Below are 26,362 nucleotides of genomic sequence, written 5' to 3' on the forward strand. Positions count from 1 at the left end.
TTTCCTCCCTCTGTTACATACCAAGGTTCCTTTTCACTTGTTAAAAAATAAAAAAAGCGGTGCGGTCACTTTGTGACCCATTCCTCTCTCTTCTCAAATCTGGAGGCACTGACCCAGAGGGGTCACATTGAATGCTGGGTGTAGAGCTGTTGATGTGAATGAAAAAAACAAACAGAGGAAGAAGATCTGGCTGCATCTCCGTTGTTTGGTTGCAAGACTGAAACTGTCCTGTCCTTATTTTTCAGTGGAGGGTCATGTGGCTCAGCCACATGCTGGCATTTGGGGCTGTAATTCCCACCAAATGAGTCAGCAGAGAGAAGAGCACAGAGTTTTTCAGCAGATATCTTTGAGTTGGTGCCCACTACCATTAAAAAGAAGTCCTGTTTATAACACGACTCTGTAATAAGTGCAAAGCCCCGTACACCCCATACCCAGGGTCATCAGCGTCCCTGGGGCCTGACCTCCCCCCACCCGCCACCGTTAAGGGTAGACACAGCCGGCTCGTTCCAGCACGGGAACACTCACTTGCTTCCTTTTCGGAGGACAACATTGGCAGCACTTCTCAGTGCTGGAACACCCATAAAGACCTTTGGAAACTGTGACTTATATTCCACCCTGGGATCCTGGAAGAGTGTGCGTATGCACCTATACACACGCATGCACACGCACGTGTGCCCATGTGCCCGTGATGAGTATGTGCTGCAAACACGTTTTTGTCCACCTCAGGCAGGAGCAGCTTCAGCTACAGATACGGCCAGCCGCAACCTGCCTGCTGGTTCAAGCGCTGGACAACTGAGGCTGAAATGCCACTTCCAGCCCAGAAAAGGAGCCCGTCCATGGCTTATTTATACTTATGTGTAAGTGACTGACCCTGGTGTGTTGGAACAAGTCTCAGTAGGGCGGCGCTGCTGAGAGTGCAAAAGGTCACAGAGGGTTAAACGTGTGTTAAAGGGGAGAGGGAGCTGCATTAAAATAAGGGAGAAAAAGCACAAACAGAAAGTGGTGTAGGACGGAAGGCAGACTTTTCTCCTATCAGACACTTGCCGAGAACCGACGTGGATCTCATCATGACTGTGGTCTGAGCTGAGACCCATGCAATCTCTCCTCACCGTGCTTGCTTGGCTGGAAAGCTTCCGGTTTGGGGCTGTACTAGCCCACGGGCTTGGTGTTGTCCCCGGGCTTCTCTGTCTCTCAGACCACCCCCAAAGCACACCTGCGTCACCCCATTTAGACAGTCTTTTGCAAGCAACAAACCTGGGCTCCCAAAACCAAACCTCGTTCTTTGACGTGTTGTGTTGAAATAAAAGGCAACCTGCAGAGGGGTGTTGGGGGCGAGAGCGGAATGGGGTGGGATGAAGGACGCCAGGAATGGGAGCTGGGTCTCTCGGAGTCCCGGGAAGGTGGAGAGAAATCCACGGAAGGGGCCTGGCCACAACCGCATTCAGGGTTACTTGAGTCTTTGTGCCTTTTCCCTGAAGTGCAGCATCTCACAAGACTAAAAATGTATCATTATTCTCAGGCATGGAAAAATAAATTGGGGCTGGTTTGGCTAATGCAACTCAGATGCGGTGCCTCTCCTCCCTTCTGCTGGAGCTGCGAGGCCTCGGCCGATATCTGATCTGGAAGAAAACCCACGTCTCAGGGGCTCTGATACGCATCTCCGCTCAAGCATGTGTGTGTGAGCGCGCCTGGCCGCCCGCCGATGTCAGGACATGTGCTTGGAGGGAGGCTGGCGGAGCTCTGCGGGGGCAGCCCCAGGGGGTGATGGACCCGTTAAGATGGCCCAGGTAGGATACAGGTGAGCTGGGCCACACCCCTGGCCATCTGCTGGCCCAAGGGATGCCCGTGAAGCCCGTCTCTCATTGCTGCACGCGGTGGAGAAGGCCCTGGGTGGTGCCGTGCACCTCTGGGAAGCAGTCCCAGCAGGCATTTCACCTCAGCCCTCGGTGGTGAGGTCTGCAAAGACCGTGTTTCCAAATAAGGTCGTATTCACAGGTTCCAGGGATTAGGGCTTGAACATATCTTTTTGAGGGACACAAGTAACCCAATATGGAGCTCTCATTTAATACTCATTTAATACTCACAACAGCCCTATGAGGTGGTCGCTACTGTTATTTGCATTAGACAGATGAGGAAGAGAGGCTCAAAGAGGCTAAGTTCCTAAGCCAAGATCACTCAGCATTTCAACATGCAGAGGCGGGGCTTGAACCCAGGCAGAATGCTCCAGATAGCTTGGGACTACTATGCATAGTGCTGCTGTGCTCATCCATGCACAGGACTTTGTGTGGACATGTGTTCTCTTGGGGTAACATCTAGAAGTGGGTGTTACTGGGTCATATGGTGAGTCTGTATTTAACTTTATAAGATAGGCCATCCTGTTTTCTTCACAACGTGTGAGAGTCCTTGTTGCTCATATGTTCGCCAGCACTTGGAATTATCAGCCTTTTTAACCTTAGTTGTCCTTGTGGCCGCGTGGGGATATTTCATTGGGGGTGTGATTTGCATAAAATGAGTGCACAAAATAAGATGCAGAGTAAACAGAGAGAGAAAAAGAAACGAATCTAAAGCATTCAGATCAAGCTTCATAGCCAGGAGGAGTGCTATACAAATACTGAGTTGTGACAAAGTTTCATCTGTGATGCAATGAGAGCCATGAGAAAAAACAGCCAAGGGGGCAGGAAAACCAACAGAAACCACAGCTCTCGCCGTCCAAATTCTCTGTGAATTCTTTTCCCTGCTCCGTTCCCTGCTTCCTAGTCCCATGTTTGGAGGCTTACCTGTCCATTGGAGCCCTATCTTGGCCACAAAGAGGGTCCCTCACCTTCAGAAGAACCTGCGGCCTCGGAGAGCTGGAGAAATGGGCCAACTGGCCCCGCAGTGCGTTCTGAGGAATCTCCGACTCATTCTTGGCTCTCGCCCATCCCTGCCTCGCTTCCCCACTCCGCAAGGGGTGCTGACGGGGACCATCTCCCACAGAAGCAACGTGCACGTGAACCCTTGTGCCAGGATTTGCTTCCCAGGAAACCCAAACTAACACGGGACCCGTTGACTGGAAGAGAACAGAATATGTGAAACTGAGCCATTCTGAACAAAACTCCACAGCGTACCGTCATATTCAGAGAAGGTACATGGTAAATGCAAATGAGCATGTACACATCTTGGTGTCTCATGGACACCAGCCGTGCAGCCTCATATGGGGAGGTCACCAGCCCTCCAAACACAAAGACACATTTTACGGCCAAGCGTCCTAGCGTCTGTTGGCCTAGACACACCCTCTTACCCTTCAGGAGGAAGTGGTGGCCTTCTCCACTATGCGTCACTTGAAAGGAACTCTTAAAATACCATCTGAATGAAGAGCCCACCCAGTCTGCCCTGGCCACCCGCAAGTCCCCACATCGCATCTATGGCCGACTGGACCTTCATGGCAATGGTCACTCTCTAAAAATAGAAGCCCCCGCCCCACAGAGTCGGGGGAACCACAGGAAGCAGTTCAAAACCACTTCCAGTGGCCATTCTGCCTCCAGTAAGTTAGGAGTAGAAGTGGGGCTGCTGTTGGATTAATAGGTCGTTTGCCTGGGTCATCAATCAAGGTGGAGCAGCCCCGCATTTAGACGAGCTGCAGGGGGAGCGTGCGCCTTGTGCGCCTGGGCAGCCAGGTCCATTCCCAGTCCTTCGAACCCCGCGCCAGCACAGGCGTCAGCAAAGTTCCTTAAATCGCAGGAAATGAACTTCTGCCTCTTTAAATCCCTGCAACAGTTCCACGGGGCAGCCCTGCACCCCCAATCGCAGCTCCAAACAGATTTCTTTCAGTCCTGGATTTGACCTAACTTCTCCCCACGCCGCAGCTGCCTGTATTGTATTGTATTGTATTGTATTGTGTTGTGTTGTGTTGTGTTGTGTTGTATTGTATTGTATTTTTCAGCCAGCTGTACACGAGGAGAACCTCAACAGCTGACCTCAGCAGTGTGGTTTTTTTCTGTTGTGTGTTTTTGTTTTGCTGCAGTGCTGCCGACCTGAGGCTTGCCTCACACTTTGTAAAATTCACAGCAGCCGTATAAGAAAATACCAAGTTTGTCAGCTAACCCTGGTCTTTATTACTGTAACCACCATAATATCAGCCAGCTGGGATGGTCCCAGCAGCCTGACACCCATCTGGGGGCTGGATGGGCCGGGCCTGCCTGACAGGGCTGGTGCCTTCCAGATGAGATGCCAGCTTCCACGGTGATGGAAACAACGAGGTCTTCACCGCTCGCTACTGCTTCTCTTAGAACAAAATGCAGAGGGAGGGAATGTTTCATTGGTAAAAGCCACAGTCAAAGTTAAAGCCCGAGTGCTCGCCGTGGCTGCACCCCACAATGTCATGGGCAACCCCCTCCTCTGGTCAGCCGCCGCTCACTAGATTCCAGGCGCCAAGACACTTCCGTGCAAATGACAGCTCAGGTCCTTTGTCTGTAGGACCTGACGTCTGGGGCGGGGCCAGGAGACCAGGAAGAAACAAATTAAACCACTCCTTAAATAAGCCTCAAAAGCAATCGTGCAATTAAACAGATCAACACAAACAAAACAGAGATGGCTCAGCGGGCTTTCCCAGGCCTGGCAGTGGGTGCGGGGGTGGGGAGGGTGCTGGATGTAATAGTTTGTGAGGACGAAAGGTAGGGGACGTCTGTCCCAGAGCATGTTCAGGACCCGGATCCATTAGGGACCCTTCAGCCTGGACAGAGAAAGGGGGAAATAAAACGAAGTAAAAGCATTTACTGAAAACGGCGGCCAGGTCCCCGTCCCCATGGCCGCATCACCGCTCGTGTTCTGTGGCCTCCTTACATCCTGGCCCTTTTCAGGTGGGAGATTTGGGGCCCTTTCCATCCATTTATCAAGGAGGCACTCATTTGGGGGAGGACCCTCCTCTTTGGTGCATTTAGACCCGAGCTTGTGGAATTGAGGAGTGGCCTCCGGCTCTGATGCACAGGAAGTGCAGACTCGGGGCGCTGGGAGTAGAGGGAAGAGGAGGACAGACCCTCGGAGGCCTGTCCTGGGAAGCTGGACCCAAAGCGGGTCCTGAAACAGAGGAGAAGCTCTGGTCTCCTCCCCTCCACGGGCACCGCATGCGGCAGGCACACAGTGACACGTCTGTTACTCACATGAATGCCTGCCTGTGTTTTGACCAAGACTTAGGTCATATTTGAAGTCTTAGCCCAGGTTTTCCACAGGGCAGTGGGCGCTCGGGGACAAATTTAGCCTCCAGTGAAGGAGCAGAGTCTTCCAAGGCTGGACGCAAAGCCAGCGTTGACCCACGGAGCGTGCGCAGCTGGACGTGCAGCCGTGTCGTCTCCAAGCCTGGCCTTTTCTGTCTTCGCCGTGAGGTTTCCCAGTTTCAGCTGCCTCTAATGACCTCCTTCCCGATGTAAGACTAAGCCCATTTTATTTGTACCATATGTCACAGATGCTGGTATGTGGCGTGGTTTGAGAAGGCTAAATCTGCCCATTGATTTGGGGTTTTTAGGGACCCTTATCGGGCTGGGACGGCTGACCGCTCTCCACCCGTCATCTGCGTATCCACAGGGGGCCTGTGGCGGAGTCACAGGGTCAGGCTGTCTGTCCCCCCAGATGTTTACAATCTCAGAGGGGCTGGAGCCAGAATCCAGAGTGGTATTCGGAAGACAGCAGAATTAGGAAAGTCTTTCTTGTTTTTTCCCTAAGATGCTCAAGGCTTGAGTTCCCAGGCTTCTGGATCGAGGCTGGCTGACTGGGCTCCAGCCCCTCACAGGCTGGACAGTCCAGAGCTTAGTGTGCAACTCCCTCCCGGCATCTCGGCAGGAAGTGGTCTGGGAGGCTCTAACGCACCATCCAGCGGGATGATGACAGCGGGGGCGCTGCTGGGCCTGGCTTAGGGCCCACGGGCTGTGAGGGCCATTGCAGTGCTGGAGGGACCACCCAGTGGAAGGCAGCCCTAGACCGGGCAACAGGCTGGGCAGCAGGGGGCTGAGAGTGGGGCTGCAGGGTCCCTGCAAGACGGCAGGACCCAGCGCTGAGCTGTAATTAGTCTCCCCAGGAGGCCAAGGTCACAACGAAGGTCTAGTCCCTGAGAAGAAGGGGGAAGAGGTGGTGTCTGGGCTGACACCAGCCTGGGGTTTCCCTTTTCAATACAACTTTTGTTGTGTATTCAGTAAGTCAAACTAACAGCACTTCTCCATCACCTGATCTTCTAAAAGCTGGCAGACTCTCTTACCATTGTGTTTCTGGCTCCCCTTCCTGAACCTTTTGAGAGATTTTGCGTCTTAGAAGAAGAGTGAGGTGCGATCTTGGGGGCATGGATATTTACGGCCATTACGGTCATGGCTCCTTCCCAAGAGGATGCTTTCTCAAAGCTGCCTTTTGGTATACAGTGACTCAGTGAGCCCTCTGATGATTTGGGGTCTCACTTTTATTTCGTCTAAATATAATCTTGTCATTCGTCCATAGGAGCCTAGGGGACTGTCATCAAATAAAAGAGACATGCCCAGCACATGGTAGGCACTCGGCACTTTGTTGAATATATGAATAAATTATAAAGTAATAAAAAAGGAAGCATTTGACATCTACATCTCAGAGTTAGGCCAGATACCCTGTTATTTAAATGGAATAACAGGTACACACCACCACATACACGTGTGCACGCGTGTGCAAACACTCCTTCCCTCTTTCTCTTCCACCTTTCCCGCTCTGCTTTAGATTTCTCGATTGTCAGTCCCTGTCACATCCACTGATTGTTTTGGTTTCTGTTCCCTTTCTAACTGCCCAAGGGGCTCAGAACTCCAACAATCCCTTCTTTTCACTGCCTCCTTTTGGGGAGGGTAGATGGAAGGGACTGAAATTGTGGGGGGACGGTAGGAGACACATTAATAAAGAGGAAACCACCAAAAAGAAAAAAAAACCTCACCCACACAAATGTGCACACTCCTACACTCACCCATAGAGGCCGTCTCGCACGCACACACGCGTGCACACTCAGACGAACACACTCGCACGCGCTCACTGCTCTTTTACCTTCACCCTCTTCACTCTCCGTCATGCAGTCATCACCCCCTGCACATACGGCGGAAGCTCCAGAAGCCTCCTGCAGGGACCCCGAGCCTTGAGTGGCCACAAGCACTTGATAAAACACGCTAACCACCTGTGCAGTGGATAAACGCATGCGTGACCACGTGGGGGACAAGCTCGGTGCCTGGGCTGGCGAGTGTGTGTGAGTCGGAGTCAGGCACAGGGGAGGGGGTTCAAAGCCCACTCCCTCTGTCACTGACTGCCTGACCCCCCAGAGCCCCCTCGGGTGCAAACAGGGACACTCAGAGAACTACTGGTGGTCATGAGAATAGGAGACGGTGCCCAGGGCTGGGCGCACTGACGGCGTGCCGCGGCTGCAAGCGGCCGCCCACAGAGCCTGGTGTGGGGCTGCCCAAACGGCGTGAACGCATCACGCTCACGGCTGAGCGTGTTTGTGTCCCCTCACCGCCCCCCCGCCCGGTGCTTAACAAACTGCTGAATCAGCGAGCAGGCAGCCCTGGTTCTCAGCCCTTGCCCTGCATTTTATCTGCACGGGCGATTGTGCCGCGCTTCAGGCCACCACTCCTCAAGTTGAGAGGCTCAGCTCTTGCCCTAAGGGACAGAGAGAAAAGAGGTAACATTGATTTTCTTTTCTGCTTTGCAACCTCAGTGAAACACTTCCTTTCCCCACCCCCATCCAGGAAGGGGAGACCACTACTCAGTTTCCAAAGTCTGAGCTCTCCTACACCTGCAGGGTGGGCCCGGGGCCCAGGGGGTGTTGACACTGCCTCGGGGTGGGAAGGGCTGTGCTCTCTCCCGGGATTGCACTGGCCTGCACTTCAGATGGCACAGGACACAGATGCCATGGGTCTCAGGAGTTGGGTGGCCAGATGAAATATGAATAATTTTTAATATAATAATGTCCCATGCAATATTTGAATGTCAGGTAAAAATTAATAATTTTTAGTATAAATATGTCTTTTGAAATATTTGAATGTCAGAAAAAAATGAATAATTTTAGTATAAAATATGTCCCATGCAACTAAAAAACTATTTTCATTATTGTCATGGGTTGAATAAGTGTCCTCCAAAAAATTCACGTCCACCCAGAATATCAGAACGTGTCAAGTTGGAAATAGGGTCTTTACGGATATAATTAGTTATGATGAGGTCACACTGGATGAGGGTGGCCCTAAATCCAATGTCTGGTGCCCTTATAAGAACAATATGTAGGGGCTTCCCTGGTGGTGCAGTGGTTGGGAATCCGCCTGGCAGTGAGGGGGACACGGGTTCGAGCCCTGGTTCGGGAGGATCCCGCATGCCGCGGAGCAACTAAGCCCGTGCGCCACAACTACTGAGCCTGTGCTCTAGTGCCTGTGAGCCACAACTACTGAGCCCTTGTGCCACAACTACTGAAGCCCGCACGCCTAGAGCCTGTGCTTCACAACAAGAGAAGCCACTGCAATGAGAAACCCACGCACCGCAACGAAGAGTAGCCACTGCTCGCCGCAACTAGAGAAAGCCTGCACGCAGCAATGAAGACCCAACGCAGCCAAAAATAAAATAAATTAAATAAATAAATTAAAAAAAAAAAAAAGAACAATATGTAAAGACACAGAGACACACCAAGGGAAAGCCACGTGAAGACAGAGGCAGGGATTGAAGTGATGCTTCCACAAGCCAAGGAGCCCCAAGGATTTCAGTAGCCACTAGAAGCCTGAAGAGACCAGGAAGGTCCCTCCCTCCCTCAGGGCCTCCAGAGGGAGCACAGCTTTGCCCACACCTTGATTTCAGACTTCTGGCCTCCAGAACAGCGAGGGAATACATTTCTATTGCTTTAAGCCCCCCAGTTTGTGATAATTTGTTATGGCAACCCTAGGAAACTCATACAGTTGTTTATCTGAAATTACCATTTAACTGGGCATCTTGCATTTTTATTTGCTGGATCTGGCAACTCTAGGTTACTCCCGGAATCCCTCCAGAGCAGTGGTTACAACGGCCCGGTTAGTGTCCCAGACCTGCCCCTGTGCTCGTTTCCCTGGTGACTCAGGCAGGGCATCTGCAAAGTGCTCAGAGGGGCGGTTGCCCGCCGCAGGCTCTCCTCACCTCCACCTGCACCTCCACCAGCTCCTGGCCTACGCTTGTTTAGACTATGGTGGAGTTGTCTGCCCTGCACTAGACCAACCACGTGGGCTGCTGTGCTTGGGCTCCAAGTAGCCATGGTGGAAATCACACCAGACCCCTCCCTCAACTATTCTGAATTGCTTAAGACCGCCTAAGACAGGTAACTGTCTCTAGGGAGTTGACTTTTCCCTGCTACCTACCCGCCTCAAAAAAGGCAAAATGACACAGGTTAAATTTCTCACAAACCTCAATACGTGGTAGGGGGAGAGGGAAGGGACAGTTGCAATTGGATTTGTGTGATTGAGAAAAATCAGATAAATAAATAGAATTCTCCTGACACCCATGTTACGGAGTGAATCCACGCCCACTCCGGCTATTAAAGCGTTCCCGGAGAGACTCTGCCTTCTGGGAACCATTTCCACTGTCTCCCTCAAGAAGTAAAGCACAGACTTCCTCTCCCCATCCTGAGTGGTGGCTGCTGCTGCGCCCTGTGGCACTTCCAGGGCCTGACTTGGAGCCGGGGATGCCGCTTCCCCACGCTTCCCGCAGCTGTCAGGAGGGATAGGCGTGCAGGGCGCTGAGCTCACCCGGCAGCTGAATAAATGCAGGCTGTCCTCTGTGGGGGGAGTGCTTCCTCAGATCTAATTGCCTGATGACGATGGGACCACCCACTGTCCTAATTACCCTCCGTTTGCTAAACCCGGAGTCAGGCTCTCCTGTGATGGACTCTGCGTTCCAACGGAGGAACGCATTAGCCGGGTCTCTCGTCTGTCCTAGACTCACGCGAGGGCCCTGGCTGGCTGCACAGCTCAAAGCCGACCCACAGGGCTCCGGCCACGTGGTGATACACTCAGTGCCCGCCCCGTTGGGCCCCAGGAATCTCACTCAGCTTTCCCGCGGCAAAGCAGACATCAACGCCCAAAAGAAAGGTGCCAAGGGGTCCCCTGTAGCCTCACGTGCGACGGCTCCAAAGCGGCAGACACCTAAATCAACGCTCTTCACCTGGAAATGGTACACCCAACGGCGGCAAGCTCCGCAGGCCTCACAGGGTACGGGGGCTCTGCACGGCCGTCGGGGAAGCTGCGGGTTGCCATGCAGATGTGATGGTCAATTTCACGTGTCCCCTCGACCGCGCTCAGGGATGCCCACGTAGCTGATGAAACACTTTTTCTGTCTGGGAGGGTGTTTCTGCATGAGATGAGCATTGAGATGGTGAACCTCTGAAAGCAGATGGCTCTCCAACATTGTGGGCATCGCCCAATCCATTGAGGGTCCGGGTAGAACAGAAGGTCGGAGGAAGGGCAAATCTGTTCTCTCTGCTGAGCTGGGACATCCACCCTCTCCTGCTTTCGGACGTCAGTGTTCCTGGTTCTTGGGCTTTTAGATTCAGATGGGGGCTTACAGCATAGCTCCCCTGATTCACTGAGCATGTGTCCGGCCACTGATCAAGGCCAGAAGGGTGCCTTTTGTATTCCTAAATCGTTGCTTTCTGGATGTGTCATCTTATTTCTAATTCATGGCCAACGGATGATGCCAGAGACATGAATAGAAACAGCTCCCAAGGACTGCATTCCTCACAGGTGCTCTCACATGCACACCTTTACAGAGGGGGGCCTGCAGCACAGGAAGGTTGAACACACAGCCGAGGGCCCATCCATAGTTAACGCGCAGGGGACTTGGTCCCCACCTGCCTGGCTGCAAGGGCCCCGTCTGAAGTTCTAACCATCTCACCTACTGCCACAGTGCACGCCCCATGTCGGGGTCTGCAGCGCCCTCGCCCTGTCTTTAGAAGATGTTCTAAAGATGGGCATGCACAGCATCACTCAGCTCCCAAACAGCGGAGGAACTGGGTTGGAACCTGGGTCCTGAAACCCCCTCCACCAGAAGCAGTGAGTCATCTAACAGGCGTGGGCTGAGGGCGCCGTGCTGGTGCCAAGAGCCCGCGGAGATGTAGCCTGAACTTGAATCTGAACCAACTTTGGAAAAAGCTCAGATTCATCCATTTTATTTTAATTAATCGTTCTCCCCATTTGCCGATCTAATCTCCAGAGGAAGTTGGACCACCGATTTGGACCCACTGGGAGGGCGAGACCTTCTCAAGAATCTCAGTACGGGAGCCCCACGCACACCCAGCCTTCCAGGGCCCTCCTCCAACTGCAAGAGGGGCTTTCAAGGCTAAAGCTCCCTAAATAGCCCTCCTTCCCCTGTTATCATTTTTTAAGGGAGATGTCTGCAGAAAATACAAAGCCGCTTGGAAGCAGCAGTTTTTTGGAACAAAAGGCGGCAGTCTATGCCGTGAAGCAGCCCTGGGTGGTTCTCCTTGAAGGGCTCTGCCTTTCGGCGTTTACGTTGTCAAAGTCCTCCACCCTTGCCCTTCCACCTAAGCCAGGCTCCGCGATGCCAGGACTCAGCCTGGAGAGACGTGTACCTCCACCCACTGGGAGACAGAGTCGGCTCCACGGGCACAGAGGGCCCCTCAGACGCCTGTGGACGCTACAGACTCCCGTCTTCCCTCATCACTTGTCAAGCCCCCTCCACTGATTGTCTTCAGCCTTCCCGGGCCGTCTTCCACCCGGGCCCAGCAGGTGCCTCCTGCCCCAGGACAGCTGTGCAGGCCCGGAGACGGGCCGCACTCCCGGGCCCCGCTCTGCCCGTCCGCTGGGCGGCCGGCCTTCCTTTTCGCCGGGGCTGATGGAGACCTGCAGGAAGCTTGCAGGAGGCGGTGCCTGGAGAAACAAGAGGCCTTTGAAGCACAAGGTGAACCGGCCTGGCTGTGGTTTACATTCTTTACCTTAATTTTAACAAGTATTTCAGCCCCTTGAAAATTGCTTCTCTAGAATAATAAACAGAGCCCATGTTGAGTCGTGGCTGGACCTCGGTGCGAGGCGGGAGGGGAACTAAGCTTGGGGGGCCATAACAGTAGCTGGCGAATGTGTGCGTGCCTTTGCGGGGGGGTGGGCAGGGGACCACTGCAGCTCAATTGGCCCTCATTTTTGGAGATTTGGTGGGATTGGTGTGGCAACATGAGGTTTTGGGTTACACATAGCAAGTGAAACAGTATACAAATAATAGAGGTAGAGAATCATGGAGGAAAGGGAGCGGTGTCTGCCTGTCGGGTCTGTTACTTGTCACTCCAGCTGGTGCCTTTCGGGCTCCTTCCCTCCACCAGAACTCCAGAGGGCCTGTCAGCGAGAGAAAGATGCCAGGTCCTGGTCCTGAGAAACAGGGGAGGGACCAAGGGGAATCCATTCATTCACTGGGTATTTATTAAGCACCTACTATGTGCCGACCTCTGTTCCAGGCCATGGGGATCAGCACTGAGCAGAAATTCCACCCATGCCCTCCCATGTGTGGTCCACACCAGCAGCCACGCTGTCCCCAGGAGCAGGAATGGGCTAGAAATGCAGACTCTTGGGCCCCGCCGGCCCTCCAGCAAGGCCCCAGGCCACTGAATGTGCAGTCAAGTTGAGGACTCCGCTCTGGAAACAAAAGGAGACGCTGGCAGGAGACGGCACGTGGCCGCGTCAGAGAAGAGACGTGCTCCGTGGCTGCGTGTGGGGCAGCCAGAGCGAGCTCAGCCACTGACCGAATCATTAGCCACGCGTCCATGCAGGAGCGCAGCCGGTCAGCATCCACAGTCTTGACAGGGCGGGCTGGAGACACAGCTCTGCCCCTCCATGAGGTAGGCAGAATAATGCCCCCATCCTAATCCCCAGAACCTGTGAACGTGACCTTCCGTGGGGATGAGAACTCTATCAGCCTTGCTCACAACTGTGTCTTCAGCACTTAGCACGGTGCCTAGAACCCAGTAGGTGCTTCACAGACACTTGCTGGCTGAAAGCATTGACCCAGGTCCCCAAAATAGACAGCTTCTCAGAGGGCAGATAACCCCAGAAGTCTCCAATAGCCGGGCCAGATCTGATCCTGTGACCTTGCGGAATATTCCACTACCCACATCCGCCCACCTCCCTTGCCAGTAAAAGCCAATTTGTAAAATTACCCAACAGCCAGGCAGACAGGCGCAGGGGTTGTTGGCCGCCCCTGTGTGCCAATACAGCGTGAAATACCTGTTTCTCAAGGATCCGGGAAGGGCAGGCCCCTCAGCGGGCTGGTCTTCCTTGCCCCCTGGAGGTTTCTAAACAACCCACTGGCCCGAGGCCGGGAAAGAGTTTTATGGAGATTATTGGCATCTTTTCCCAGATGTGTGCTGTCCTCCAGGTGTGAGGCTCCCTGCTGCCCAGCGGGCATCCCTAACCTTCAGAAAAGGATCTTTGCAAGAGTCCTTACCCTTAGCGATAGGAAGGCGCTGAAGAGGTTTGGGGTTTACGGTCTTCGCACGGACAGGCACCGTCCCACTCACCCTCCCAAGCAGCCTGAAGGGGTGACAGTAGTGGGTTAGGGGTGACAGTAGCGGGTTAGGGGCTGCACGAGGACTTAGGGAGAACTTGGCTGTGAAATGCTGAGCGCAGGGCCGGCACACGCACCCGTTTGGGTGAGCCCGTGCTCACCCTCCTCAGCTCCACCACCACTTAGTTCCCACAACGCACACTCCTGTCAAGAGGGAAGCACTGAATCCCCATTTCCAGATGAGGCTCAGAGAAGGAAATGAACTTGCCCAGGGTGGCACAGCTTTCCCACTGATGGAACAAAACCCTAACCTCCTGGGCACTCTGACACTATATGGCCAGACCCTAAATCTCTGGCGCGTAATTTAGTAGTGGGGATTTGTTGAAAGCATGGGTGATGGGCACCATCTGCCCCTTCCTCAGGCATCAACTGATATTAGTGTTTACAATATCGTTCCTAGAACAGAGGCTCTCAAACCTTTAAATCTCAGGACCTCTTTACATTCTTAAAACTGGTTGAAAACCCTGAAGAGCTTTGCTTTTGTGGCTTATATCTGTCAAAATTTACAGAATTTAACAGTAAAATTGATAAAATTTAAAAATATCTTATCCATTAAGTCATATAAATGAGAACGAGGGTAAACCCATTGCATGTTAACACAAATGACGTATTTTTGAAAGAAATAATCATGTTTTGCAAAATAGAAAAGTAGTGAGAAGATTCACAGTGTTTTACATTTTTGCAAACGTGTTTAATGTCTGGCTTAGGAAACAGCTGGGTTTTCTTATCTGCTTCTTCATTCAATCTGGTGCATATGAAAAAAGCCTGGCCACACACAGATATGGATTTGGAAATTAAGAGGTAAGTTAATAGTCTTTTTGGATGGTTATGGGTATTATTCATTAATACTACACCAAAACTCGACAAGAGGTAGTTCCTTAAAGACTAGTAGCAATGTGGAATCTGAAACCAAATGAATGAACGTTTTGTACTTATTACATTCAATTCTGTTGGTCTGTCCTGAACTTTGCATGGATCTTTTACCCATGCATGATTTTATAACATTCCAAAATGTTATGAAGAGGCCCTGGAAACACCTCAGGGTCCAAGGACCACTGTTGATAACTGCTGAACTGGGTTAAAAGCTCCAGAATGGGGTTTACATGTGTTTTCTTTGGCCCTGTGCTTCCTGAAGAAAGGAAGCGGGTTGCGGAGGGTGTTGGCGAGGGAGGGAACAGGGGGGAGGGGAGGAAGGGAGGGAAGGAAGGAGGGAGGGTGCTAGTTAGTAATACAATAGACTGAACTCCAATTTAACTCCCAGAACAGCCCCAGAGACCTCAGACACCCTTCCGTCTGGGTGGGAGGGGAGTCATTGTGGCCTCTAAATAAGCTCTGGTCTCTGCAGACTTTTCCACGACTGCAGAAGTAGCCCAGGCCTCTGGTCATTTTCCCTAACACTTCATCCCTTTGATGTGGGATCTCGAGGGGATTTCCAAACTGTACAGAATATGCGTTGTCCTTACCTTGAATCTAGATGTCAGCATTCCTGTGGTCTGACGATCACCTCCTGTATCCATCATGGTCCCACCAGGAAAGCAGCCTCCGCCAGAGATAACTGAAGACAGTGTCAGGGCGGGAGGGCAGTATTTACAGAGCAAGGGCAGGGCTCTGGGGACCAACGAGGATGGGGAGGTATCCAGAGGCTAACAGGAGTGGGGGGCCATTACCACCTGGGCTGGAAGGGGCAGGGGAAAGAGCCGGGGAGGCTACAGCCAGGCATGAGGGGTGCAGAGGAGAAGCCCCCGGCCTCTCTCTGCTCCCGCCCTCCAATCTGCTTCTGGCATGTCCCATTGGCTGATCCCGACCGGAAGTGTGGGAGCCCCGTCACACAGTCCCTGCAGGGCAGCCTCCCAAGGCACAGAGAGGCATGCAGGACGGATCTGGAGGGGTGAGTGGAGAACAGCCAACACGGCTTCCATGTACCATCGTCAAAGTGGAGCACGTGGCCATGCAGCCTCAAAAGGGCTCGTGCGGACAAGCCTCCCGTCTCTCAGCCCTGTCTCAGCCCACAGGACACCCAGCCTGAATGTGGCAATGGGGTCTGCAGGCCCCTCTCTGCTGGCAATCTCCCCCGCTGTTCCCAGCCCTCCCTCTGACCCGCCATGGACACCCAGGCCGTGTCCTGTTGGCCTCTCCTGTACCGTGACTCACCATTAGCAGTCCCTCACGGACCAGGCACTGTGTCAGCTAAGCCTCCCATCTGCGCACAGGGAACCAGGAATCAGAGTGGCACAGCACCAGACTTAGGGTATAGCAGCACAGCAGTGAACGGCAGCACCCAGACAAGCAGACCCACAGTGTCAGGGGCTACTTGCCAATGCCATGTCCAGCGTGGTGAGGCCAGAGGACCCCACACTGAGTCCACAGAGCCCCAAGTTCAAGTTGCAACCTTGGGCAGCCTTGGGCAGCTCACTTTGCCCACCTTCCCATACCTCTGTTTCCTCGTCTGTGAAACAGAGCCCTTCTGGGCGATGCGAAGACTTCTCCTGCTCTCACCATGCCCAAGCCCAGCGGGGGTTGAAGACACTGTGCCTTTGTCTTCTAGATTTGAACAAGCCCCCAGAACCACATCCGTGCTCTCAGATTTTGTGGGCAGACAACCTGCTTCTTCTCCTTGGCGCCATGCACTTGTTGGGATCAGCAGATGTAAAATTCTGACATCGCACTTAGAAAACTTCCTCCATCTGGATTTCTGCAGCCCACAGGGAATCATTTGCCAAACACATGTTTTACAAAACACGGGCCCACTTCACTGTGACTTGCGGAGCTGATAAAATCCACCTTTCCCCTGGTCCCGTGCATTCTGCCCACGTGTGCTTTCTGGCTGGGAAGAGATGCAAGACCATGCTGGGTGGAGGAAGCCCTTGGCCTCCATGCACCACGTGGGCTGTGCTGATGCCAGGGCAGATGGCAGAGGACACACAACGCCAGGCTTTACTAAAAACGTAGACATGTAACATATGGTGCTAATAGAACCCACAACAGGGTCACTGGTACAATGGAAAATCATTCACTTCTAACGTCAGGCTGACGACTGCTGTCGGGAGAAACGTTTACGAGTGTGTCCCTTGTTGCTCACTTTTCTGGGTGACATTCAAGAGAATCGGGGACAGCGACACTGGGGTGGCTAGTGAACTTAGGAAGGCTTTAGAGGGACCAGAATAATGACAGCTGTAGACACTGCTGCAAAACTTCTCCGTGCAAGGGATTAAAATGCTGACTTCCTCTGAAATGCAAGTTTTTAAAAAATTATTTATTTTTCTAAAATCGTGGTAAAATATACCTGACATAAAATTTCCATTGTAGCCATTTTAAGTGCACAGTTCTGTGGTATTGAGTGCATTCAAACTGTTGTTTGACTGTCACCACCTAGAACTTCTCTAGAACTTTTTCATCTTCTATGACTGAACACCGAACCCACCCTACCCCTCCCCTAGTCCCTGGCAACTACCATTCTACTTTTTTTTTTTTAACATATTTTTTTATTGGAGTATAGTTGCTTTACACTATTGTGTTAGTTTCTGCTGTACAGCAAAGTGAATCAGTTATACATATACATATATCCCCTGTTTTTGGATGTCCTTCCCATTTAGGTCACCACAGAGCACTGAGTAGAGTTCCCTGTGCTCTACAGTAGGTTCTCATTAGTTACCTGTTTTATACATAGTAGTGTATGTAATGTCAATCCCTATCTCCCAACTCATCCCACCCCCGCTTCCCCCCTTGGTTCTCTACATCTGTGACTCCATTTCTGCTTTGCAAATAAGTTCCTCTGTACCATTTCCGTCCTACTTTCTGTCTCTATGAATTTGACTCCCCTAGTACTTTATAGAAGTGGAATGCTACGGTTTTGTCTTTCCGTAACTGGCATATTTAACTTAGCTTGATGTCTTCAAGATTTATCCATGTCGTAGCATCTGTCAGTACTTCATTCCTTTCTAAGGCTGAATAATATTCCACTGATAGATTCTCAGCGTATCTATGGACTTAGAATGTTGAAACAAAACAGATCCCTTTAAATAACAATGGTCTTGCCTGAAAGTCGACAGGTGATGGGTAAAGCTCCGGGGGACTGAATTTACTTGCCCAGAGTCAACCAGGAGGGCTGTATAAATTCAAGACCACCACTCGGATAGCCTAACTCAGCTGCCCCAGTATTATTCTGTGCTCACATACATGGGCACACATGCTTCCTACAAAACACACACACACAACTAGTTTCATAAGTTATCTCAAAATCAAAGCAGACCTCAGTGATCATTCATAGCTCTGAAACACGTGGCCTACTGGCTAGTCTTTGGAGTGTTGCTTGAAACGGAGATTTATTACAGAAAGAGAAGCCCATACAGAACCGTTCCTATCATGAGTATGACTACTGATTCTGAAGTAGGACATCATTAGAAATGACCAAAAATGAAAAATGATGCAGGAGTGGAACAGAGAGGCCGAGTAGGGCAGGAGCCAGCTGAAGATGAGACACATCTTCTTCAGCCTGTCAGTCCATCCACTTTCAGCCAATCAAGAGCTTTCTTAGGACGGTCGGAGGATCTGAATAAGAGCTGTAGATTAGCCCAGAGTTGTGTCAATTTTAGTTTCCTGATTTTGATTATTGTCCTGTGGTTACAGAAGAGAATCCCTCATTTTTAGGAAATGTACATGGTAGTATTTAGTGGAGAGGCAGATCTTATATGCAGCTTCCTCTGTGTGTGGGGGAGGGGATACAGCAAAGAAGGTAAATATTCATATTTGGGGAATCTCAGAGAAGGGCATCTTGAGAATTTTTGTGCTCCTCTTCCATTTGTCTGAAATCGTGTCAAAAAAAAAGGAGGCTGTGTGGTCTCCAAGGGACACCTGCGGAGAAAACAGACAACTAATTCAAGAGCAGGGACGGAGAGTGAGAGGCTTGGTGGAGCCGGTCATGGAACGGACTGGCCGCCGGGAGACTGAAAGTCCAGAAGAGGCTGCGCCCGTGATGCCGTCCCCCCATCACTGGGTTCTCCCAGCCCCGCTGTCAGTGTCATGGTTTGAATCATCGAAGCCACCCCTCCCTCTACTGCGATATTGGCAACAGCCCGGGAACAGCCCACACGCCCCACACGTGTTGACAGCTTGGAGAACGTGTAAGTGTGGAGTGTTTTCCGTGTCGATGACATGGCATACGCAGAGTTGGAGTGTGTACACTTAAGAGCACATGGGTCCTGTCGTTTCATGGATCCTACACAGTAGTCATGGGTGAAATACTTCCAAGAGCGGCCACCCCACCCCATGTTTTTTAACATAAAACATGTTGTATAATACAATTTTAGCAAATTCCCTGTGCAGGGACACTAGCAGTATCTTGAAGATAACAGGAGGATAACAACCCTCTCCCATCACCACTTGCACGGAGTGTTCCCTCAGCGCTGGGGCTGCGCTAACCACTGCTGTTTCTCCACTGCAGGGAGGGGCTCGGAGCTCTGGGTACTTTTGCGTCCCCCAGGTTACTCACTGGTGCACAGCAGAGCCAGCATATGTCTCCTTTGACGCCAGAGGTTATCTCGATGTGACACGATGTCACCGCCCCAGCAAGTCACGCTGCCCCACACCCGCCATCAGTTCGTGTCTACACTGCATTAGGCACCGGGTGGAATCCAATCAGATGCAACTTAAGGTCCCTTTGTTCCATTTCTCAAGGGTCACTGCGAGGCCCACAGTGTGTGGACAGCCCAGCTCTCCCACAGGTAGAGCCGTCTCCATCCACATGGTGTGAGGCCGCCATGAGCTGCAGCAACCGCCTCTTGCCGTCTTGTGCAGTTTGCAAGACCTCAGAACTGGACCTTTGCCTTTCTCAACATCTGCTCAAGATACACAGGTGACCGACGCATCAATCTCAAGCAGAGCGCTTTTAGATAAGGGGAGGGGGCGCACCTTAAATCTCCGCATTGACAGACTTCCAAGATGGTTGTCAAATACGCGTGGTTATCCATATTGTCGTTTCTATGTTTAACTTCGCTTTTAGAAGTTTAAGAAATAACAGTATCAGTTCAGGTATGCTTGGGAGCCAAAGAAAGACACACCTGCTGCTCCTCCGGCTCAGACCCACACCTTTCGACAGGTGAGCACAGCTGTCGGGCCTTGGACTCAACTCTGCTCTGTAGCAGGTGGCTTCCTTCTCGGTGGGAGTGACTTTCTGTCTCCCTGTCTGTGTCCTCTGGCCACACAGGCCCATCCTCCCAGGCCTGGGTCAAGGGCATTTCCTCCCTCCTCCTCCCTCCCGTGGGGACAGAGCTGGCCTCAGAGACCACAGCACACGGCACTTCTCTCAGGGCTGGTACTTCGGACGTACAATGTCAATGTCATCTCTCCGCCTCCTGACCGGACTCTGAGCTTCTTGCTTGCTGGCCACGGACTGTGTGGGTCTACAGGGATAACGAATGTACAAAACAGGCAGGGTGTTTGTTTTCTGGGAATCAGTGGATTTTATATTTCTGCCAAAAGTTATACATGGGCGATATTACATAAATACTTTCGGCAACTAAATTTCGTCTCACTTGCCCGCTCTGATGGCCAAGAAGTGGATACAGGTATATTGTGTAGAGAGGATTGTGGGGCTGCTCCTGGCGTCTGCAGGGAAGAGTGAGGCGGTGGAGCAGCGGTGTCCACCCTGCTGGACGGACAGGCCAGCAGCCGTGACTTCCTATGCCTGAGGCCCAATACCTGCAGCAGGGTGGACACGCCCACCTTTGAACTCTAACCTGGCTTGTTCCTAACCACCCCCACCCACCCACATCCCTGGGGTGATTGAAAGCAGAGCTTCTCCAAGAGCAGCCTGCACCTGAATCGCCAGGCACATCTGGTCGAGATGCAGGTTCTAGGGCAGCGTGTGCAGGTGAGGCTGAGATTCTGCATTTCTAACCAGCTCCCAGGTGATGGCTGAGGACCACCTCACCTGCGGGGTAGCGAGGCTCTAAAGTAAACGAATAAAGAGACCTTAACAAGAGCCCCGCACACTCTAACAATCAAAACTCTAACAATCAAAGTCACACTCTCGCCCCTCTGCTATTGAAAGCCGGGGGCAGCTCAGGGCCCGCATCTCTGTCCTCCGTCAGTCTGCCTGAGAAAACCCCCTCTCCTCTGGGACACAGATGGGTCACACTCTAACCCCCTGCAGCCCCAGCTAGAGGTGCTGGACACCTCGACGCAGCCCTCCCGATCACCCTTCCGTCCTTTCCTCCATCCTCTCTCCCTGGGGACTGGCCACATGGTCTGTGTCAGTGGTCCCTGCTCTCTGGCTTCCGGCTGGGGTCCGCCAGTGGGAGTGCCAGCCGGAGACTGGAGAGGGGGAAGCGGGACCCTCTCCTCCCTGAATGATACGCTTGTCTTCTGGGGAACGTCCGCGACGCGCAGGATGCAGAGTGCCAGCCCACGGTAGGGCCCGGGGAGGGAGAGCTGAGGCTGTTATCCTAACTCTGTGTTACTTTTAGTTTACTTATTTGTATTATATTTCATTTGTTCTTTTTATTAAACCTATTAAGTTCTAGCTCAGGTCCCTCCTTCATGAAGCCTTCCTGGATTATTTGAACCTTCAATAGTAACCTTCTTTTAACTCACTCAACAAATAATGTAGCCCCTTATTCTGAGCCATCTTGTCTCTTTTCGTCCCGTTGCTTCTAAGGGTCAGTCTGGGCTCCACAACTGGACAAGAGACTTCAATTCACCGTCCAGGTTTGCACGTCTCCCATCTCCACGGCACCTGGCACACGCTGGGATGTACTGCTGACCTCAGGGAAACTTCTCTGGTGGGGCAAACTACAAATGCATCTGGAACTCAAAGAATGCAAATAAATACTTCGAGAAAAATCTATTTTTATGGGTGTTTTCTATTTTCATAATAAATAAGTATTGGGGGAATATCTAAAAACAATAAAACATTTTGAAAAGTCAACTTCTAAAAATAGCTTTTTTGGGATATAATTTACATCCCATACAATTCACCCACTTAAAGTATAAAATTCAGTGGTTTTTAGTATCTTCAGAGTTAAGCAACCATCAGCACAGTTAATCTTAGAACATTTTTTTTTCAGCTCAAAAGGAAGCCCCCTCCGTATGAGCAGCCCCTTCCCTTATCTTGCTCTTTGGTTTTGAGCATAGATTTAGAAAACAAAGCACGAAAAGGGCACTGCAAATGTAAATTCCTCAAGATACTTTTTTGTTTGCGTTGCCTTGTAATCTTGATTACCGTTTTTACTGTCTGTGTTTCAGGAGGACTGAATTCAGATGGCATGAAGATTCGCCTGGTTTTGCCACGTTGCCGTTCACCTGCCTCCTTGCACACCTGAGTTCAGGAGCCTCATCCTTCCACTAGAGGGCGTGGCGTCATAGATGCCAACTGTGCCACCTGGGCTGTCCCAGTGTTCTGACCTCAGCCCTTGAGAAGGTAAGAGCTTGTTCCTACTGGTCTGGAATGAACTTAAGAGCTCTGCGCCCTGTGTTGTAATGGAACTGGGAAGGGAGCTTTCATTTATGAGCCAACTACAGACTTGATTGATTCACAAGGTGAGAGGTGGACACAAAGAAAATACTGTGCATTGGTGATGCGGATGACAGTAATAACCCAGTCATATATTGAATATTCGCAATGTGCTTGGCATGGCGCTAAGAACATTACATACATATCTTATTTAGTCCTCCCAACAACCTTCTGAGATGGACCTTATTATTTTGCCCAATTTGCTGATAAGGAAGCTTAGAGAAAGAGCTTTAGAAACTTGCCCAGAGGATCCCTCCTGATCTTCAGATCAGTATAAGGGTCTGTTTGGATAGAGGGAGAGGCCAGTCTGAACTGGATGACTTTCTGAAGTCTTTGAAGCTGCAGAATTTAAGAATTCGGACTTCTACAAAACCTGAATCATAGGATAGCCCTCAAATAAAAAGATTGGATCCTTATAAACCAAACACACGGAGGAGAGGTGCATTTGGGGGGAGTAGAAAGAGCCTATTTTCGATCTAAGTCATAAATATATGACAGTGTGCGTTGAAATGAGAGCTCTACACCTCGGGAAACCCATCCCCAGTCAGCCTGGATGGATCTGATCCCAGTAACGGCCAAGTCCTCAAGGTCTTATGTCCCGACAGGACAGCGCTCACCTGTCCTCAGGTTTCCTGTTCCGCACCTGCAGCATGGGGCCCAGGAGCAGCCAGCAGCCCTCCATCTCCGGCCCAGGCCCCTTCGCTATGGAATTCATGTCATTAATTTTAAAGATGTTGATGTGGTTAGTGGCAACTTCCCATGTGGCCCAGAGCAGCCTCCGTTCCAGGCTCCCAGGGTCAGGAGGTAGGACTCCAGGTGTAGAAAGGAAAGGGGGACGGGAGCCCCTTCTCACTTTTATGTGGGGTGCACCTCACTTCCACAGCAGTGATGCAAGCTGGAATATAAAACCTCTGCTGGAGTTGAGGTCTGGTGATCTACACAAGCACCTGTGAGCCCTTCAAGAAACCCCCTGTTTCTCCATAGAACCTGTGTCCTTTACAACGTCCCTCCCCCCCTGAGATGTCCCGATCGCCTCAGAGTATGTGGCCACTTCTGGATTCCAAGAGCATCCCAGACGATATGGCCAGATATGACCCGTCTTCCATGCCACCTTCTATTGTTGGGTAACGTTATCTTCAGGAAAAAAAAAAAAAACCTGTAAGAGGCAGATAAGCGCTGCCAACAATTTATAAGATACAAGTAAGCAGAAGAGGAAAAAGATCATTACCAAAGAGAACCACCTGGGAATGTGAAATGGGGCCGCCACTTTGGGAAAGAGCCTGGCAGTTCCTCGAACTGTGAAACCCGGAGCAACCGCGGGATCCAGCAGCTCCAGCCCTCTGGGCTCCCCACTCCCTGGTCTGGACCCCAGGCGCTGGCACGTTCAGTCCCTGCTCAGCTACCGCTCCGTCGGCACCATCTTAACCAGCACGGAATTATCCCACCGGACACGGAACACAAGGGTGGGTCCTCACGGCTTCAGGACCCGTCGCTGTCCACTGGAAAGTCATTCGTGCCCCAGATCAAGGAGATTGTGACCAGGACCTCAGCCCAGCTTCCTTGGGGCTAGAAGGTGCCTGTGTCCTCAGCCCTGGAGTCTTTCTTCAGGTCCGTGGCTGTTGGTCCAGCTGCCACGAGCTAATGACCAAGAGCCACGAGCTAATGACCTCAGTGGATGCAGCAAGGTTCCCCTGCCTTAATGACCTGGCGTGTGTGTGTGTGTGAGTGTGTGTGTATGTGTGAGACATGGGCAGGTGTGTGGCTACAAGGATAAAATCTGACCTACATATGCTCTATAGCAGGTCCTGTCCAGCGTTCCCTCACCAACGGACACCAGGGCCGTGCAACACAACCCCCCACTGCAGGCCGTCAGCAAACGGGCTGAATGAAGGGCAGTCGTTATCACAGCGAGAGGCCAACTGCCAGCCATCCCACCCATCCCTGAGACCCGTCTCTGCAATGGAAACCCTGCCGGGGAACACAGCATGCGCCCTGGTAACAGCCCCATGTGGGACTCCTGGGCCTCCCAGACTCGGCAGCTCCCGGGATCGACAGGGTCCAGTTACCCCAGCGTGAGCAGTTGGGTGGGGAGGTGCTGCTCAGAAGGGTGGGTGGGGATGCTGGCGTCAGGAAGCCCTGGGCCTCAAACCCGACTCCGCAGCTGTGTGGCACTGACAATTCACATAACCTCTCTGAGCTTCAGTCTTCTCAACTGCCAAAGGGGGTTTATGCTACTTTCTCTTTTTTTTTTTACAGAAATAAGAATGTTTTTTTTCAAATTTTTATTGGAGTATAGTTGCTTTACAACGTTGTGTTAGTTTCTACTGTACGGCAAAGTGAATCAGCTATACATATAAGTATACTCCCTCTTTTTTGGATTTCCTTCCCATTTAGGTCACCACAGAGTATTGACTAGAGTTCCCTGTGCTATACAGTCTGTTCTCATTAGTTATCTATTTTATACATAGCATCGATAGTATATATGTGTCAATCCCAATCTCCCAGTTCCTTCCACCACCACCCCTTTCCCCCTTGGTGTCCATACTTTCTTTAAAGAGCTGTCATGAGTGTGAAATGAACAAATGCCTAGATAGTGAATAAATGAATGAACGATACTGATGGCACCTGTGTGTGCTGCACGCCAGGCTCCGTGTTAGGAGATCACACGCTCACACACACACACACACACACACACTCACACATACACACTCAGGGATGTTTATTAAGCTCCTGCTCTGTGTCCGGTATCCCCCTGGGAATACAAAAGTGTATACCACCACCCCCTGCCCTCTTATAGGTGACAGTCTAATGCAAGAGGCAGAAAAACAAGCAAACAAGTAAAGTAAAGAAAACAAGAGATAAATAATGTGTTTTCAGTAGTGGCAAGTGCCACAGAGAAAAATAACCAAAACAAATCCGGGTAAGGAGATGGAGGGTGATCCATTTGGAGGCGGCTCTATTTTTAGATGTGGGAGGGTCAGGGAAGGCCTCCTGAGGGAGGTAGCACCTGGGCCCGGACCTGAACTGCATGAGGAAGGCAGCCACGCAGGGCTCTGGAGGGAGGGCATGCCAGTGCCGGAGCCACGGTTACAAAGGTACGCAGAGGGTCGTCGTCCCATGATCAGCTGCTCACGCCAGCCGCCCAGGCACGCCGCCCCTGCATCCCAGCCCTGATGCCAGGCGCTCTGCTTGGAGACTCGCCTGGCACCTCCTGGCCCTGAAGCGCCCTCTCGCCCTTAGGGACAAGATGACTCTACTGGCAGGGCCAGCTTGAGGCTGCACCTGGATGTGATTTCTCCCTGGTGTTAATTGGCAGGGGGTGGGAGGGGGGAGAGGGGAAAACAAAATAAAGCTTCAGAGGCCTGGCTGTGCCTGAGTTAACGCCCTGGCCCTCGTGGCACAGCGTTGGGGCTGAGAGAGGATGCTCATGGCAGCCTCATCATCTCATTAAATCAAATTACCGGGCGCAGTGGGAGTGCCGAGCACCCCGAGAGGTGTGCTTTCCCTGCTGGTCATGAATAGCCTGTCTTGTTTCCCTTAAAAAATAATTTTTTTAATGTCTTGACAAAACACCTCTCTCTTCTGGCTTTTCCAGAGTTAGCAAAAATTGAGCTCCAAGCAGCAAAAAGCTAAATTGGTGTGTAGTTTGCATTTTCCATTTCCTTCACTTCCATCTTCCTGCCCCGTTGGAAGGGAACAGGAAGCAGTTAATGTCACAGGGGAAGGGGCTCCTGCCAAGCTGTGGCAGGTCCTTTGTTCCTTTGGCCTCGGTCTCTCGGAAAGCGTGTCCCCACAGCTCCCCAGCCCACCTTGCCCAGGAAAATCTACGGTGGGTCCATGTCCCTGGCCATTTTCATTTCTGTTGCTCTTTTGTTATCTTTCGGGATTTTCCCCCCAGCAGTCAATAGTACATCCCGGAGGTTTTCTCCCAGGAGCCGTGCCTGCCAATGGCTCAGGGCGAGTTTGGCTTTCCGGCTTTCCGAGGTGACGGCCCAGAGCCAGACCGTCAGCGGCTTCTGTGCACGATGAACCTGTCGGTGGCAGCGCGGGCCTGAGTTCTGCCGCTTTCCTCTGCGGGCCTTTCATACTGAACTTATCAAGGGGGAGGGGCGAAGAGGGGCAGCCAGGGAGGGGCTTGTCATCCTCTGTCCACCCCCAGACCGCAGAGAGCAGGAAACAGGAGTCCAGCGCAGATATCAAAGGCCAGGAGGTTCTCAACATCATGGAGAGAAGCAAGGCCCCAACTCGCCACTGAGTGTGCCCCCAGGATGGGGCTGGGCGGGCACCAGCTTAACTGAGGAACCT

General features: G+C 51.8%; 1 long non-coding RNA gene across 3 annotated transcripts in view; it reads left to right on the forward strand.

Annotated features, from left to right (window-relative positions):
* Nucleotides 1–26,362, forward strand: part of LOC133077827 (uncharacterized) — a 118,080-nt gene that overhangs the window by 86,457 nt on the left and 5,261 nt on the right. The window contains exons 5-8 of one of the 3 annotated variants that reach the window (XR_009697789.1): nt 12,443–12,823; nt 14,256–14,349; nt 21,790–21,964; nt 23,857–24,052. This is a non-coding gene — a long non-coding RNA (uncharacterized LOC133077827). The remainder of the gene's footprint in view (nt 1–12,442; nt 12,824–14,255; nt 14,350–21,789; nt 21,965–23,856; nt 24,053–26,362) is intronic. The other 2 variants (XR_009697791.1, XR_009697790.1) reach the window with 2 other exon arrangements.

Source organism: Eubalaena glacialis, chromosome 18, assembly GCF_028564815.1.
Source record: "Eubalaena glacialis isolate mEubGla1 chromosome 18, mEubGla1.1.hap2.+ XY, whole genome shotgun sequence".
In the NCBI taxonomy this organism is placed as follows: domain Eukaryota; kingdom Metazoa; phylum Chordata; class Mammalia; order Artiodactyla; family Balaenidae; genus Eubalaena; species Eubalaena glacialis.